Source organism: Salmo salar, chromosome ssa09 (assembly GCF_905237065.1).
Source record: "Salmo salar chromosome ssa09, Ssal_v3.1, whole genome shotgun sequence".
NCBI classification, from domain to species: Eukaryota; Metazoa; Chordata; class Actinopteri; order Salmoniformes; family Salmonidae; genus Salmo; species Salmo salar.
Genome location: NC_059450.1, coordinates 6,333,113 through 6,352,674, shown reverse-complemented (window position 1 = coordinate 6,352,674; position 19,562 = coordinate 6,333,113). Strand labels below are relative to the sequence as shown.

General features: G+C 41.4%; 1 pseudogene; it reads right to left on the bottom strand.

Annotated features, from left to right (window-relative positions):
* Positions 1 to 656: 656 nt before the first annotated feature.
* LOC106610578 (four and a half LIM domains protein 2-like) lies at positions 657 to 19,139 on the bottom strand (annotated as a pseudogene).
* Between the last annotated feature and the right edge of the window lie 423 nt (positions 19,140 to 19,562).

Here is a 19,562-nt window from a genome sequence, read left to right as displayed (position 1 = left end):
TAAACTGGGGTATGTTTAGTAAGGTGCAACATTCATAATGTTATAGAAATGCAACAGGCCTTTCTGTAATATGGGAAAGCAAGTGCTCTTCCAAGATGTCATGTTTACAGTATATGCTGTGCCTATTTTACAGCAAGTTTAGTGCATTGTGTCTGTGACCTGACATAATTGGTTACATCCTCTGGATGGCATCATTGCTACAAGTTTCTTACCAGAAACAGCCCTCAAAATCTTCAGTACAAGAGACAAAAGACATGATCCCATACAACGTTTTATTAATTAAAGCAAAGCAGTGTCATTCATTTAACACAACAGATACATTCCATTTTAGGCATTCATAAAAGAGGGTCACATTTTTTAGTTGAACAAAAAATGGTCACCTTATTTGAACTACTACAAAACAACTATTATATTGATGTGAATAATGATGAACACATAACATGCAAACAGGACAGACTAATGTGCAGACAAAATTATTGGGGTCAACTATACCCCTTTGTCATGTAGATTATGACAAGTTAAATTATTCTGTAAATTACAGATTTAACTTGGCAAACAATTCTATTACTTCTCTTGAAAAGGGAAGCTACAGGTGGACATCAAAGGCTCCTGTCCTCACAATCATCACACTAGCAATGAAACAACAACAATACAACAATAAAAGGTAAAATATCGTGACCATCTTCTGTCACTTCTTGCTGGGTAGGGATTTGTTGTGGTGTTTCAAAATATGTTGTAATAGTAATGTTTCGAGTGTGGTTTGACCATTTGCTGGATTGTTACAAGGTCACTTCTCTCTGCTGCAGTCGGTGCACAGGATGTTGTCGTGCTGGGTGAGGAAGCCATGGCCCACTAGAGACACGGAACACTGCATGCAGGTGAAAGACTCGCTGTGCCACAGGTGTTCCTCAAAGGAGATGTACTTGGTTCCTGCCAGACCTGCCACAAAAGGACACACAGATTCAGACACAGATATGCACACATAAACCCACCTACTGTATCAGCACAGCACACTATGCAGAATAATGCACGCATAGACACACACACACTTACAAGTACACACATATAATGTTACAAACACAAACACCAAGAGACAACATGTGATTGCATGGCATAAATAGAGAATATTCATAGAAAATCTTAGCCTGAAGGGTGAGAAAATGAATGACAATATTCGTAGGGTGACTCACCGGTGATGGGTTTGGTACAACCCCCACACTTCTTGGCATAGAGGTTGCTAAAGCAGTTCAGACATTAGGGGTATTTCTCTCTGGAGGTGAGACGCTGTCCTGAAAGATTTGTTATTGTAAGTCACACCAGTCGTAATGGCCTTAAGGCAGTATTTCTCAAACTAGGAGTTGCGACCTCATGTGGGGTCGCGAGAGGTACTCAGAAAAAACTATTGCGCTTTGTTCATAGAACCGGGGTTATGTCAGGAGCGGTTGTAATAAACAGAGCGGTTTCTGTTTTACTCCTACAAATGTAGCTTTATCTTTTGAACAATTTAAGCTAGAAAATATTATGACCCCATCACTGAAAGATAAGCCTCAGGAACATCATGCAAGAACTCATTAGAACAGAGCGGACAAGACCAGTCACTAAATCAGACTGGGGGGAAAAAAGAACATCAATGATGATGATCTTTTCTACACAGAAAATCATACAAACTTATTGCATGGTGATCTTCTGAACTTCCCAATACCTTTCTGATGCATTTCAGTCACTTCAAACCATACTTCCTTCAGATTGAAATACTGTCAAAAGTACTGCCAGAACGATTTGTAATAGACTGTCATAGCCCCAATTAAAAAAAGTGAACAGTGGCCGTTGATTACATCACTTCTTTCGCAAAAAATGTTATGATCAAAATGGGGTCACGGGACAAAAAGGTTTGGAATCCCCTGCCTTAAGGAGAGACACACACACACACACACACACACACACACACACACACACACACACACACACACACACACACACACACACACACACACACACACACACACACACACACACACACACACACACACACACACACACACACACACACACAGAATGTACAAAACACATGTTCTTTCCATTACATCGACTGACCAGGTGAAAGCTATGATCCCTTATTGATGTCACCTGTTAAATCCACTTCAATCAGTGTAGATGAAGTGGAGGAGACCGGTTCAAGAAGGATTTTTATGCCTTGAGATAATTGAGACATGGATTGTGTATGTGTGCCATTCAGAGGGTGAATGGGCAAGACAAAATATATAAAAAGGGGTGCAACTCAATATTAGGAAGGTGTTCCTAATGTTTTTTATAACTCAGCGTATAAGAAACATACAATGACACATTTTTCTAGCGTGCTGCTTATACAGTATGTAGGGTATCCAGATCCTATAATATTATGTCACAGTGTAAATAAAAACTTATCAGAACCCTTGTTATTTAACAAAGTCCAAACCATGAGACATACTTTGTTTTTAAATTATGTCTGAGTGTTGGAGTGTGCCCCTGGCTATCGGCAAATTAAAAAACAAGAAATTGGTGCCGGTTTATTTAATATAAGGAATTTGAAATGATTTATACTTTAACTTTTTATACTTAAGTATATTTTAGCAATTACATTTCCTTTTGATACTTAAGTATATTTAAAACCAAATACTTTGACTTTTACTCAAGTAGCATTTCACTGGGTGACTTTCTCTTTTACTTGAGTAATTTTCTATTAAAAGGCATCTTTTCTTTTACTGAAATATTACAATTGGGTTCTTTTTTCACCACTGGTTCTGTCCAATACTTACCCAGATTAGTTTATTTTTAACCAAGCATTATTTTAAGTATAGGATTCATACTTTTTTACAGGCACAGCACTGATAGACAAATTGCTTCTCAAAGCAGGGCATGCTGAAGTAGCCATTGTCTTTGGATTGAAGGACTTGGATCCTAGTGGCTGCTGGCAAAGGTGGCACAGGAAGCAGGTCTCATGCCAGCTGTTCCCCTTGTACTCTGTTTTGCGGGAACTTACACTCTTAGAAAAAAGGGTTACAAAAATGTTATTTGCGGAGGGATAGGATTCAACCAAGAACAGTTTTGATCAGAATAACCCTTTTTGGAAGACAAGGGTTCTCTGTAAGGCAAAGGGTTCTACCTAGAACCTTTACCATCCTAAGAACAGTTTTTGGAAGAAAGGGTTCTTTGATGATTCTTTGGAAGGCAAGAAAGGTTATTTGGAAGGCAAGAAGGGTTCTTTGGAAGTCAAGAAGGGTTCTACATAGAACCATATATAATATTTCCCAGCATGCTCTATTGCAGGGAGATTTTCAGAATTGTTTGTTTTACTGTAACATCTGTGTTTTTGCGTATACATTAATTGGTTGATTAATTTTATGCTACACAAAGATAAATAACATACCGTTTTCTAAACCCAATCTATTAGTAATTGGATTAATTGCACCCAGTTTAGATGATTGAGTATTCAATCTTGCCTACCCTGGCAGTCATTCTGAATCCAGGTTTCGGGTGAGTAACAATTCCACTTGTTGGAAATCCTAACTCTGGCTGGATTCCAATAGGAATTACACACCACTTTGCAAGCTAGTATAATGTGACTTGCTGGCCTGATGTGGCCTGTAAACCAGGAGATTCTCAACACTCCCATGTTAGGGTATAACTAGGCCCTATGATATACACTACGGGTCAAAAGTTTTAGAACACCTACTCATTCATGGGTTTCTTTATTTTCACTATTTTCTACATTGTAGAATAATAGTGAAGACATCAAAACTATGAAATAACACACATGGAATCATGTAGTAACACAAAAAATGTGTGAAACAAATCAAAATATATTTTATATTTGAGATTATTCAAATAGCCACCCTTTGCCTTGATGAGAGCTTTGCACACTCTTGGCATTCTCTCAACCAGCTTCATGAGGTAGTCACCTGGAATGCATTTCAATTAACAGGTGTGCCTTGTTAAAAGTTAATTTGTGGAATTTCTTTCCTTCTTAATGCATTTGAGCCAATCAGTTGTGTTGTGACAAGGTAGGGGTGGTCTACAGAAGATAGACCACCCCTACACACAACTGGGGGGGGGGGGGTGATACAGATGATAGCCCTATTTGGTAAAAGACCAAGTCCATATTATGGCAAGAACAGCTCAAATAAGCAAAGAGAAACGACAGTCCATCATTACTTTAAGACATGACGGTCAGTCAATACAGAACATTTCAAGAACTTAAAGTTTCTTCAAGTGCAGTCGCAAAAACCATCAAGCGCTATGATGAAATGGGCTCTCATGAGAACCGTCACAGGAATGGAAGACCCAGAGTTACCTCTGCTGCAGAGGATAAGTTCATTAGAGTTACCAGCCTCAGAAATTGCAGCCCAAATTAATGCTTCACAGAGTTCAAGTAACAGACATCTCAACATCAACGGTTCAGAGGAGACTTGTGAATCAGGCCTTCATGGTCGAATTGCTGTAAAGAAACCACTACTAAAGGACACCAATAAGAAGAAGAGACTTGCTTGGGCCAAGAAACCCAAGCAATGGACATTAGACCGGTGGAAATTGTCCTTTGGTCAGGAGTCCAAATTGGAGATTTTTGGTTCCAACCGCCGTGTCTTGGTGAGACGCGATGTGGGTGAACGGATGATCTCCACATATAAGTTTCCCACCGTAAAGCATAGAGGAGGTGTTATGCTGTGTAGGTGCTTTGCTTGTGACACTGTCTGTGATTTATTTAGAATTCAAGGCACACTTAACCAGCATGGCTACCACAGCCTTCTGCAGCGATACACCATTCCATCTGGTTTGGGCTTAGTGGGACTACAGTGGCTTGTGAAAGTATTCACCCCATTGGCATTTTTCCTATTTTGTTGCCTGACTAACTGGAATTAAAATTGATTTTTGGGGGGTTTGTATCACTTTATTTACACAACATGCATACCCCATTTGAAGATGCAAAACATTTTTTATTGTGAAACAAACAAGAAATAAGACAAAAAAACAGAAAACTTGAGCGTGCATAGCTATTCACCCCCACCCCAAAGTCAATACTTTGTAGAGCCACCTTTTGCAGCAAATACAGCTGCAAGTCCATTGGGGTATGTCTCTGTAAGCTTGGCACATATAGCCTGCTCCAGCTCCTTCAAGTTGGATGGTTCCGCTGGTGTACAGCAATCTTTAAGTGATCCCACAGATTCTCAATTGGAATAAGGTCTGGGCTTTGACTAGGCCTTTCCAAGACATTTAAATGTTTCCCCATAAACCACTTGTGTTGCTTTAGCAGTATGCTTAGGGTCACTGTCCTGCTGGAAGGTGAACCTCCATCCCAGTCTCAAATCTCTGGAAGACTGAAACAGGTTTCCCTCAAGAATCTCCCTGTATTTAGCATGAAGCATGATAATGCCACCACCATGCATCAGTGTGGGGATGGTGTTCTCCAGGTGATGAGAGGTGTTGGGTTTTGCGCAAGACATAGCGTTTCCTTGATGGCCAGAAAGCTCAATTTTATTCTCATCTGAGCAGAGTACCTTCTTCCATATGTTTGGGAAGTCTCCCACATTCCTTTTGGCGAACACCAAACATTTTTTCTTATTTTTTTCTTTAAGCAATGGCTTTTTTTCTGGCCACTCCTCCGTAAAGCCCAGCTCTGTGGAGTGTACGGCTTAAAGTGGTCCTACGGACAGATACTCCAATCTCCGCTGTGGAGCTTTGCTGCTCATTCAGGGTTATCTTTGGTCTCTTTGTTGCCTCTCTGATTAATGCCCTCCTTGCCTGGTCCGTGAGTTTTGGTGGGCTGCCCTCTCTTGGCAGGTTTGTTGTGGTGCCATGTTCTTTCCATTTTTTAATAATGGATTTAATGGTGCGCCGTGGGATGTTCAAAGTTACGGATACTTTTTTATAACCCAAATCTGATCTGTCCCTGACCTGTTTGGAGAGCTCCTTGGTCTTCATGGTGCCGCTTGCTTGGTAGTGTAGCAGACTCTGAGGCCTTTCAGAACAGGTGTATATATACTGAGATCATGTGACAGATCATGTGACACTTAGTTTGCACACAGGTGGACTTTATTTAACTAATTATGTGACTTCTGAAGGTAATTGGTTGCACCAGATCTTATTTAGGGGCTTCATATCAAAAGGGGTGAATACATACGCACGCACCACTTTTCCATTTGACATTTTTTTGAATTTTTCACTTCACCAATTTGGACTATTTTGTGTATGTCCATTACATGAAATCCCCCAAAATATCCATTTACATTACAGGTTTTAATGCAACAAAATAGGAAAAACACCAAAGGGGATGAACACTTTTGCAAGGCGCTGTATCATTTGTTTTTCAACAGGACAATGACCCAACACACCTCCAGGCTGTATAAGAGTTATTTGACCAAGAAGGAGAGTGATAGAGTGCTGCATCAGAGTGCTGCAACACTTTTTCATTACTATATGATTCTATATGTGTTATTTCATAGTTTTGATGTCTTCACTATTATTCCACAATGTTCAAAATAGTAAACATTAAGAAAAACCCTTGAATGAGGTGTTCTTAAACTTTTGACCGGTAGTGTATGTAGTGTATTGTCAAAATAAGGCTGTTTGAACCGTTCATAAAGGGTTCTTGGATGAACCCTTCATACATGGTTCTAGTAAGAACCTTTAGATTATAAAATGGTTCTTGGTAGCACCTTTCATAGAGATAGAACCATATACAGGTGGTTATTTGAAGAACCCTACGTAGAGGGTTCTACACAGCACCAAAAAGGGTTCCCCTATGGGGACAAACCAAAGTACCCAGTATGGTTCTCTTTTACACCTTTTTTTCAACAAAAATACATATTTTATCATAATAAATATCATCATCATTGTTGTCCAACAGTACCGGGCATGATGGTTTTCTTGCAGTTGGAGCACTTGTAGGAGTACTCATGGGAGTAACACTCTGTGCCCTTTCATCCTTAGCTGCAAAGGGCTTTTCCATGAGAGAGCAGCTGCATTTGGCACACTTGAAGCACTGCTCATGCCAGTGGTGATCCATATAAGACAGATCCTATCAAACAAACATATAGACAGTGTTAACCATTGAATAGTTCAGAATGATGGTTATTATTGACACAGTAATTTCAGTGATTAAATGTATCCCATGATTTGTAAATTGTTTCTTACTGAGATTACTGTTTTGCTTATCAATTGGCTTACCTTATCATTTATTACATAACCATTTTTTGTTTTAGTTGTCATTGGTTAATTTCTGAACAACTTATATATAGCTTAAAATCATGGTTTTTAACATTAATTGGAAGGTCATTCTTCGAGAGAACTACAATAAATACAATCTTATTTGCATGTCAAAATGTCATGGGATGCATTTTCCAGTCTTTATTATCTGAGGGTATATGCCCATAAGGATTGTGGCTTTGATGCAGTCATGCAGTTGAGTTAATTAGATGTCTATAAACGTTTGCTGGTTTAAACCATAACTGACTAAAGGCTTTATGCCTGACAATCATGTACTCCAGTTTCACTGACGTGCTAATATATAAATATGCACATGAAAATATACATTATATGGGGTCAGTACAAAAATCTTACCGTACACCCAGTAGGCAGAGAGCACACTTCACAGCAATTGGAGAACAGCCATTTTATTACCAGTAATCTCTGCAGAGAATGGACATGCTCCACTGCAAACTAAGGGAGTTTGTGCTGAGCATACTGGCAAACAATTATTTTTGTGAAAAAGTTGTGGTTATGACAAAGCTATGTGAATATTGAGAGGGAAGCCATAGGATAAACCCATATGTATATGAGAGGTTTCATATTCATCTCATGGTTTACATTTTTTTGTGAAACATAAATAAAAACGAAGGATTCAATGGGGTCTGATGTAGAAGTCAAGGCAAACACATAACTTGCACATGTTACTATAGAAGAGTATGACAAACATAGGTAAATTACATATACCTTAACAAAACTCATTGGATAATCACCAAAAGGCATTTTGACTCCCAGGCTTAAGGAGGCTTAAGGGAGGGATTTATTATAAGTGTCCGGATTAGAGTCCCAGTCCTTGAAAGCGGCAACTCTAGCCTTTAGCTTAGTGTAGATTTTTTCTGTAGTCCGTGGTTTCTGGTTGGGGTATGTACACTACCGTTTTAAAGTTTGGAGTCACTTAGAAATGTCCTTGTTTTCCAAGAAAACATACATGAAATGAGTTGCAAAATTAATAGGAAATATAGTCAAGACGTTGACAATGGTATAATTGTATCCTTCAAACTTTGCTTTCGTCAAAGAATCCTCCATTGCAGCAATTACAGCTTTGCAGACCTTTGGTATTCTAGTTGTTAATTTGTTGAGGTAATATGAAGAGATTTCACCCAATGCTTCCTGAAGCACCTCCCACAAGTTGGATTGGCTTGATGGGCACTTCTTACGTACCATACGGTCAAGCTGCTCCCACAACAGCTCAATAGGGTTGAGAGCCGGAGAGTGTCCTGGCCACTCCATTAAAAAGAGAATACCAACTGACTGCTTCTTCCCTAAATAGTTCTGGCATAGTTTGGAGCTGTGCTTTGGGTCATTGTCCTGTTGTACGAGGAAATTGGTTACAATTAAGCACTGCAAAATGGAGTGATAGGGATCTTAAAGAAGGAAGGCTATTACCCTGTACAAATCTCCCACTTTACCACCACCAAAGCACCCCCAGACCATCACATTGCCTCCACTATGCTTGACAGATGGCATCAAGCACTCCTTCGGCATCTTTGATTTTTTTCTGCGTCTCAAAAATGTTCTTCTTTGTGATCCGAACACATCAAACTTAGATTCGTCTGTCCATAACACTTTTTTCCAATCTTCCTCTGTCCAGTGTCTGTGTTTTTTGCCCATCTTAATCTTTTATTTTTATAGGCCAGTCTGAGATATGGCTTTTTCTTTGCAACTCTGCCTAGAAGGCCAGCATCCCGAAGTTGCCTCTTCACTGTTGACGTTGAGACTGGTGTTTTGCGGGTACTATTTAATAAAGCTTGAGGACTTGTGAGGCGTTTGTTTCTCAAACTAGACACTAATGTACTTGTCCTCTTGCTCAGTTGTGCATCGAGGCCTCTCACTCCTCTTTCTATTCTGGTTAGAGCCAGTTTGCGCTGTTCTGTGAAGGGACAATGCTGCGAAGGCAGTGTTGTACGTGATCTTCAGTATCTTGGCAGTTTCTCCCATGGAATAGCCTTCATTTCTCAGAACAAGAATAGACTGACGAGTTTCAGAAGAATGTTCTTTGTTTCTGGCCATTTTGAGTCTGTAATCAAACCCACAAATGCTGATGCTCCAGATACTCAACTAGTCTAAGAAGGCCAGTTTTATTGCTTCTTTAATCAGAACAACAGTTTTCAGCAGTGCTAAAATAATTGCAAAAGGGTTTTCTAATGATCAATTAGCCTTTTAAAATGATAAACTTGGATTAGCTAACACAACGTGCCATTGGAACACAGGAGTGATGGTTGCTGATAATGGGCCTCTGTACGCCTATGTAGATATTCCATAAAAAAATCTGTTGTTTCTAGCTACAATAGTCATTTACAAAATTAACAGTGTCTACACAGTATTTCTGATCAATTTGATGTTATTTTAATGGACACAAAATGTGCTTTCCTTTAAAAAACAAGGACATTTTGAAGTGATCCCAAACTTTTGAATGGTAGTGTACATATACGGTCAATGTGGGGAAGACATCATTCATGAACCTTTACACTCGTACCAGGATTGGACACTGTGGGCTGGAAAGGGAATTTAACTTACGCAGACTTAAACAAGCTTAACAAAGCCAGTGATACACTTGGCTGCAGCCTGGAATCATTGCAGGATATGTTCTTAAAAAGGCTGCAAGTACAAATACACATGATCATAGACAATGACACACACCCACTACTGTACAGCACTCTAATGCAACACAGGAGCAGCTTCAGTAACAGGTTCATCTTGCCTAGATGTTCAACAGAGAGGTTTAGAGGGTCATTTTTACTCACAGCCATAAGGCATTTTAATGAGCGTAATTGATAAACTGCTTGATGAGGACTTCCTATTGGAAAATGTTTTTTGCCTGTTTTCCCCAGAGAAGGATAGAAAACAGCACTTCAATCAGACTATTCTTTTAGGGATACTATGGTTGGTGCACGTGCCTTTGTCTTAACATGTTGGTCATTGTTGGGTGTTCTGTCATTTTATGTCATTGATGATGCATCCTGTGATAACAATTTCCCAAGTTTGGATAAATAAAGTAATAGTCTACTCTCTCTACTCTATTCTTAGTAAACGTTTGGAATAAATTGTGTTTGACCAGATACAATGCTATTTTAAAGTAAACAAATTGACAGCAGACTTTCAGCACACTTATAGGGAAGGAAATTCAACAAGCACAGCACTTACAAAAATGACTGATTGTCTGAGAGAAATTGAAAATAAAAAGATTGTGGGGGCTGTTTTGTTTCTGTTTTATTGCGGCTTTTGACATTATCGATCATAGTCTGCTGCTGGAAAAACGATTGCTTTATGGCTTTACACACCCTGCTATATTGTGGATAAAGAATTACCTGTCTAACAAACAGAACACAGAGGGTGTTCTTTAATGGAAGCGTCTCCAACATAATCCAGGTATTCCCCAGGGCAGCTGTATAGGCCCTTTACTTTTTTCGATGTTTACTAACTATATGCCACTGGCTGAGTGAAGCCAGTGTGTCTTTGAATGCGGATGACTCAACATTATAAACGTTAGCTACTACAGCGACTGAAATGACTGGAACACTTAACCTCTCTAGGGCAGGCGGGACGAACTCGTCCCACCTACGTAACAGCCAGTTGAATCCTGTGGCGCGATTTTCAAATACCTTAAAAATCCTATTACTTCAATTTCTCAAACATATGACTATTTTACACCATTTTAAAGACAAGACTCTCGTTAATCTAACCACACTGTCCGATTTCAAAAAGGCTTTACAACGAAAGAAAAACATTAGAATATGTCAGCAGAGTACCCAGCCAGAAATAATCAGACACCCATTTTTCAAGCTAGCATATAATGTCACAAAAACCCAGAAGACAGCTAAATGCAGCACTAACCTTTGATGATGTTCATCAGATGACACACCTAGGACATTATGTTACACAATACATGCATGTTTTGTTCAATCAAGTTCATATTTATATCAAAAAACCAGCTTTTTACATTAGCATGTGATGTTCAGAACTAGCATACCCCCCGCAAACCTCCGGTGAATTTACTAAATTACTCACGATAAACGTTCACAAAAAGCATAACAATTATTTTAAGAATTATAGATACAGAACTCCTTTGTGCAATCGAGGTGTCCGATTTTAAAATAGCTTTTCGGTGAAAGCACATTTTGCAATATTCTGAGTACATAGCCCAGCCATCACGGCTAGCTATTTAGACACCCACCAAGTTTAGCCCTGACCAAACTCCGATTTACTATTACAAAAGTTTGATTACCTTTGATGTTCTTCGTCATAATGCACTCCCAGGACTGCTACTTCAATTACAAATGTTGGTTTGGTCCAAAATAATCCATCGTTATATCCAAATAGCGGCGTTTTGTTCGTGCGTTCAAGACACTATCCGAAGTGTAAATAAGGGTCATGAGCATGGCGCAATTCGTGACAAAAATTTTCTAAATATTCCATTACCGTACTTCGAAGCATGTCAACCGCTGTTTAAAATCCATTTTTATGCAGTATTGTTTTTTATCCAGCCGTGTCAATACTGCCCCCTAGCCCTAACAGGTTAACTTCTTCAAATTCAAATTAAAGTACTATAAATATTAAACTTTCATGAAATCACAAGTGCAAATACATAAAAATAAAGCTTAACTTGTTGTTAATCCAGCCGCCGTGACAGATTTCAAAAAGGCTTTACAGCGAAAGCAAACCATGCGATTATCTGAGGACAGCGCCCAGCACACAAATGCATAACAAATCATTTTCAACCAGGGAGTTGCAACACGAAAGTCAGAAATAGCGATATAATATATGCCTTACCTTTGAAGATCTTATTCTGTTGGCACTCCAAAAGGTCCCAGTTACATTACAAATGGTCCTTTTGTTCGATGAAGTCCTTTTTTATATCCATAAAAACTCAGTTTAGCTGGCGTGCTTCAGTCAATAATCCACTCGGTTTCCCTCCTTCAAAATGCATACAAAATGAATCCCAAACGTTACCAATAAACTTATCCAAACAAGTCAATCAATGTTTATGAGGCTAGGGGCAGTATTGACACGGCCGGATAAAAAACATACCCGATTTAATCTGGTTACTACTCCTGCCCAGTAACTAGAATATGCATATAATTATTGGCTTTGGATAGAAAACACCCTAAAGTTTCTAAAACTGTTCAGATTGGTGTCTGTGAGTATAACAGAACTCATATGGCAGGCCAAAACCTGAGAAGATTCCATGCAGGAAGTGGCCTGTCTGACAAGTTGTGTTTCATCTTGGCTCTTTTTATTGAAGACTGAGGATCTTTGCTATAACGTGACACTTCCTACGGCTCCCAGAGCCCGGGAAAAAGCTGAACGATATCGAGGCAGCCTCTGGCTGAAACACTTTATCGCGTTTGGCAAGTGTCCGATCAGAGTACTATGGGCTTAGGCGCGTGCCCGAGTCGACCCCATGCTTTATTTTCTTTCGTCTGTTTACCTAAACGCAGATTCCCGGTCGGAATATTATCGCTTTTTTAAAGAAAAATGGCATAAAAATTGATTTTAAACAGTGGTTGACATGCTTCGAAGTACGGTAATGGAATATTTTGAATTTTTTTGTCATGAATTGCGCCATGCTCGTCACCCTTATTTACCCTTTCGGATAGTGTCTTGAACGCACGAACAAAACGCCGCTATTTGGATATAACAATGGATTATTTTGAACCAAACCAACATTTGTTATTGAAGTAGAAGTCCTGGGAGTGCATTCTGACGAAGACAGCAAAGGTAATAACATTTTTCTTATAGTAAATCTGACTTTGGTGAGTGCTAAACTTGCTGGGTGTCTAAATAGCTAGCCCTGTGATGCCGGGCTATCTACTGAGAATATTGCAAAATGTGCTTTCATCGAAAAGTTATTTTAAAATTGGACATAGAGTGCATAGAGGAGTTCTGTATCTCTAATTCTTAAAACAATTGTTATGCTTTTTGTGAACGTTTATCATGAGTAATTTAGTAAATTCACCGGGAGTGTTCGGTGGGAATGCTAGTCACATGCTAGTCACATGCTAATGTAAAAAGCTGGTTTTTGATATAAATATGAACTTGATTGAACAAAACATGCATGTATTGTATAACAATGTCCTAGGGTTGTCATCTGATGAAGATCATCAAAGGTTAGTGCTACATTTAGCTGTGGTTTGGGTTTATGTGACATCATATGCTAGCTTGAAAAATGGGTGTCTGATTATTTCTGGCTGGGTACTCTGCTGACATAATCTAATGTTTTGCTTTCGTTGGAAAGCCTTTTTGAAATCGGACAGTGTGGTTAGATTAACCTCTATGGGCTAGGTGGGACACCTACGTAACAGCCACTGCCAGCCTGTGGCGCGATTTTCAAAACCTTAAAAATCCTATTACTTCAATTTCTCAAACATATGACTATTTTACAGCCATTTAAAGACAAGACTCTCGTTAATCTAACCACACTGTCCGATTTCAAAAAGGCTTTACAACGAAAGCAAAACATTAGATTATGTCAGCAGAGTACCAAGCCAGAAATAATCAGACACCCATTTTTCAAGCCAGCATATAATGTCACCAAAACCCAGAAGACAGCTAAATGCAGCACTCACCTTTGATGATCTTCATCAGATGACAACCCTAGGACATTATGTTATACAATACATGCATGTTTTGTTCAATCAAGTTCATATTTATATCAAAAACCAGCTTTTTACATTAGCATGTGACGTTCAGAACTAGCATACCCCCCGCAAACTTCCGGGGAATTCGCTAACATTTTACTAAATTACTCACGATAAACGTTCACAAAAAGCATAACAATTATTTTAAGAATTATAGATACAGACCTCCTCTATGCACTCGATATGTCCGATTTTAAAATAGCTTTTTGGTGAAAGCACATTTTGCAATATTCTAAGTACATAGCCCAGGCATCACGGGCTCCCTATTTAGACACCCGGCAAGTTTAGCACTCACCATAATCATATTTACTATTATAAAAGTTTGATTACCTTTTGTTGTCTTCGTCAGAATGCACACCCAGGACTGCTACTTCAATAACAAATGTTGGTTTGGTCCAAAAGAATCCATCGTTATATCCGAATAGCGGCGTTTTGTTCGTGCGTTCCAGACACTATCCGAAATAGTAAAGAAGTGTCACGCGCATGGCGCAATTCGTGACAATAAAATTCTAAATATTCCATTACCGTACTTCGAAGCATGTCAACCGCTGTTTAAAATCAATTTTTACGAAATTTTTCTCGTAGAAAAGCGATAATATTCCGACAGGGAATCTCCTTTTCGGCAAACAGAGGAAAAAATCCCAAAGGCGGGGGCGGTCGGGGTCACGCGCATAAGCCCAGTGTCCCTTGATCGGCCACTTGAGAAAGGCGATAATGTGTTTCAGCCTGGGGCTGGAATGACGACATTCTGTTTTTTCCCGGGCTCTGAGCGCCTATGGACGACGTGGGAAGTGTCACGTTAGAGCAGAGATCCTTAGTAAATGATAGAGATGGAAAAGAAGTTCAAGAAATGGTCAGACAGGCCACTTCCTGTAAAGGAATCTCTCAGGTTTTGACCTACCATTTGAGTTCTGTTATACTCACAGACACCATTCAAACAGTTTTAGAAAATTTAGGGTGTTTTCTATCCATATGTAATAAGTATATGCATATTCTAGTTACTGGGTAGGAGTGGTAACCAGATTAAATCGGGTATGTTTTTTATCCAGCCGTGTCAATACTGCCCCCAAGCCCTAACAGGTTAACGAGAGTCTTGTCTTTAAAATGGTGTAAAATAGTCATATGTTTGAAAAATTGAAGTTTTTGCATTTTTGAGGAATTTGAATAACGCGCCACGGGATTACACTGGCTGTTGAGTAGGTGGGACGCAAGCGTCCCACCTAGCCCATAGAGGTTAACAAAGAGCTGCAGTTAGTTTCAGAATGGGTGGCATGGAATAAGTTAGTCCTAAATATTTCAAAACTAAAATAAATGTATGTGGGACAAATCATGTAATGAATAAATCTTGTAATGAATAATGTGAAATTGTCACGTCCTGACCATAGAAGCTTTTCTATGGTAGAGTAGGTCAGGGCGTGACGGGGTTGTGTCTAGTTTAGATTTTCTATGTTGTCATGTTCTTGTTTTTGTATTTCTATTGTCATGACTGTCCTGATCAGGTCAGGGTACAGGAGACCACCACCCTACAGATTATCTCCCAAACCCCCAACAGAGGAGGAGAGATCTAGGGGTCTGAAGATGTGGGGGGTTTTATGACACCTCACGCCCATAATAAACCGTAGGCCACTGAGAAATTCCTTTGTCCTCTCACTATGGAGAACTGGCCTCAGAACATTAAACATGCAATAAAGGGACTTTGGAACAATGGTTTCCGTCAGCCACAATGGTGGTCATGACGAGAGGTGGAATATGAAAATGTATGTAACTTTTGAATTGTTATTAAAGGTTAAGAGATGACGTTATTATGAAAACATTGTACCTTTAAGAGTTTTCCCAGTATATGCCTGATGTTTATACATTGTACGTTGTGTGGAAAATATCCAAATCAAAGAGAATGTTTTGGTAAAGATGAGATGTGAAGGTAGTGTCTAAAATAGGATTTTAGTCAAATCTAGGCCTTGCCCCTTAACTTGGTCCGCCCAGAGAACTGCCCTAAAGGGGGTTACGCCCACTTCTGACCCGAGGGTATAAGACAGGAGAGTGAAGAATTAACATATCAGACTAATTGACCCCAAGCTGCAGCGAAGGTCTAACGAAGTCAACGAACCCCAAAACGAAACAAGGTTGAAGACAAAGAAATATTTTTATACACGAGCTACGGACGAGTAGCTGTGTCTAAGCGGGTGAATTCAAGCCGAACCACCCAGCCTCCACTCTCCATTGAATCGTGGTATCTACACCGTTCGAGTCCGAAGCTGTGAGCTCTGAGCCACAGAGCTGTCTGTCCTCAGAAGACCGCGAGGGATCAGACCACTAAGCCAAGAAGGACACTGACATCGTGAGGACAACCAGAGAGTTGCGCCGGAGAAGTGCGTCATTGAGAAGCCTAAACGACCCACGCGGAGCTTCCCACCTGAGACCTGCAACACGTAATTACATCATTATATTCTGACCCATAAGAGCGGCAGTTCGGGGCAAGGTTTAAATAAGCATGGCTGACAAATGAACCCAAATGTATATTTCTCTCGTGTACTTTCTTGGTTTCTCTCTCTTCTAAATCCCCATCTTGGGTAACACGTGCCATAGTGTGTTGGCCCGTTATACTAAGTCCTAATCAATAGCTATACTGTGTTTTGTGTATGTGTATTTTTATCATCATTTTAGCTTACATTTACATTTAAGTCATTTAGCAGACGCTCTTATCCAGAGCGACTTACAAAATGGTGCATTCACCTTATGATATCCAGTGGAACAACCACTTTACAATAGTGCATCTAAATCTTTTAAAAGGGGGGGGTAGAAGGATTACTTTATCCTATCCTAGGTATTCCTTAAAGAGGTGGGGTTTCAGGTGTCTCCGGAAGGTGGTGATTGACTCCGCTGTCCTGGCGTCGTGAGGGAGCTTGTTCCACCATTGGGGTGCCAGAGCAGCGAACAGTTTTGACTGGGCTGAGCGGGAACTGTGCTTCCTCAGAGGTAGGGGGGCCAGCAGGCCAGTGGTGGATGAACGCAGTGCCCTTGTTTGGGTGTAGGGCCTGATCAGAGCCTGAAGGTATGGAGGTGCCGTTCCCTTCACAGCTCCGTAGGCAATCACCATGGTCTTGTAACGGATGCGAGCTTCAACTGGAAGCCAGTGGAGAGAGCGGAGGAGCGGGGTGACGTGAGAGAACTTGGGAAGGTTGAACACCAGACGGGCTGCGGCGTTCTGGATGAGTTGTAGGGGTTTAATGGCACAGGCAGGGAGCCCAGCCAACAGCGAGTTGCAGTAATCCAGACGGGAGATGACAAGTGCCTGGATTAGGACCTGCGCCGCTTCCTGTGTGAGGCAGGGTCGTACTCTGCGAATGTTGTAGAGCATGAACCTACAGGATCGGGTCACCGCCTTGATGTTAGTGGAGAACGACAGGGTGTTGTCCAGGGTCACGCCAAGGTTCTTAGCACTCTGGGAGGAGGACACAAGGGAGTTGTCAACCGTGATGGCGAGATCATGGAACGGGCAGTCCTTCCCCGGGAGGAAGAGCAGCTCCGTCTTGCCGAGGTTCAGCTTGAGCTGGTGATCCGTCATCCACACTGATATGTCTGACAGACATGCAGAGATGCGATTCGCCGCCTGGTTATCAGAAGGGGGAAAGGAGAAGATTAATTGTGTGTCATCTGCATAGCAATGATAGGAGAGACCATGTGAGGATATGACAGAGCCAAGTGACTTGGTGTATAGCGAGAATAGGAGAGGGCCTAGAACAGAGCCCTGGGGGACACCAGTGGTGAGAGCGCATGGTGCGGAGACAGATTCTCGCCACGCCACCTGGTAGGAGCGACCTGTCAGGTAGGACGCAATCCAAGCGTGGGCCGCGCCGGAGATGCCCAACTCGGAGAGGGTGGAGAGGAGGATCTGATGGTTCACAGTATCAAAGGCAGCAGATAGGTCTAGAAGGATGAGAGCAGAGGAGAGAGAGTTAGCTTTAGCAGTGCGGAGAGCCTCCGTGACACAGAGAAGAGCAGTCTCAGTTGAATGCCCAGTCTTGAAACCTGACTGATTAGGATCAAGAAGGTCATTCTGAGAGAGATAGCAGGAGAGCTGGCCAAGGACGGCACGTTCAAGAGTTTTGGAGAGAAAAGAAAGAAGGGATACTGGTCTGTAGTTGTTGACATCGGAGCTTGCTAGTAAATAAATAATCAACTAAGATTGGTGTGGTAAACTCATTGGTGGGACCCGGGTCCGTGCAGATTCCCGGATTATGCGACGTTCAGACATGAGACAAGAGGTTGATTAATTTAGCGACTGTTGTAAAATCGATATTCTGATATCCTTTGAGTTAATTTGGGAAATAGAAACTCAATCAAAATACTGTTCCCATGGTGCCCCAGGTTGATGAGTTAATAATTGCTTGATTTATTGCTTAATTCATTTAATCACGCAATTATAAACCGTTAATCATTCGATGAGCAACAGTCGTCACATTAACTAATACAACGGGGATGATCTCCAATTAGAGGCAGCTGGTCATCGTTGTCTCTAATTGGAGATCATACTTAAGTTGTTGTTTTTCCCACCTGGGTTTGTGGGAGATTGTATTGAGTAAGTGTATGTTGCACCTCTTCGTCACGGTTTGTTGTTTTGTTTATTTTGTTTATTTGTATGTCTTGCACAGTTTCACAGTTTAATAAAATGTGGTACGATACACACGCTGCGCCTTGGTCCCATTCTTCAGACAGCCGTGACAGAATCTCCCACCCACACATGTACACGGCTGGGCGGAACTGCTTGACCAAGATGAAGCAGTGTGAGGTGGAGGACTGGACCTGGGAGGAAATCCTGGATGGGGCAGGACCCTGGACAAGGCCTGGGGAGTATCGCCATCCTAAGGAGGAGATTGAAGCAGCGAGAGCAGAACGGCGATATTACGAGGGGGGGGGGGCACACGGGTAGTTTGGTGGAGTCAGGTTTGGGACCTGAGCCAACTCCTCGTGCTTACCGTGGAGAGCTGAGGGGTGAACCAGAGCCAGTCAGGGAGACGAGTGAGGAACTCGACGCAAGGTTCCGGAGAGAGGGGTTAGCATTGAGAGCGCTGCAGAGCGGGCGTGCTGAGGAGCGTGACACCAGTCCGGTGTCATATGCACCTGTTTCACGCATCTGGCCTTCAGTGCGCCTCCCCAGTCTGGTACGTCCTGTGTCTCCTCCACGCCCTCGCTTGAGGGAGCGTGTGACCTGTCAGGCACCATGTTTTGCGGTGATACGCACGGTGTCTCCAGTGCACATTCACAGCCCAGTGCGTCCTGTGCCAGCGCCCCGCACTTCTCAGGCTAAAGTGAGGATCCAGCCAGGACGGATTGTGCCAGCCCTACGCTCCAGTCCTCCAGTGCGCCTCCACAGCCCAGTACACCCTGTGCCTGCTCCTCGTACTCGCCCTGAAGTGCGTGTCACCAGTCTGGCGCCACCTGTGACAGCCCCACGCATCAGGCCTCCAGTGCGCCTGCCCAGTCCGTCAGTAAATCAATGAATATAATAATAGACTGTGTGTAATGAATCCATTATGTCTTTCCCAAAGTAAACTGCCTGTTACTCAGGCCCAGAAGCTAGGATATGCATATAATTGGTAGTATTGGATAGAAAACACACTGAAGTTTCTAAAACTGTTAACCTCT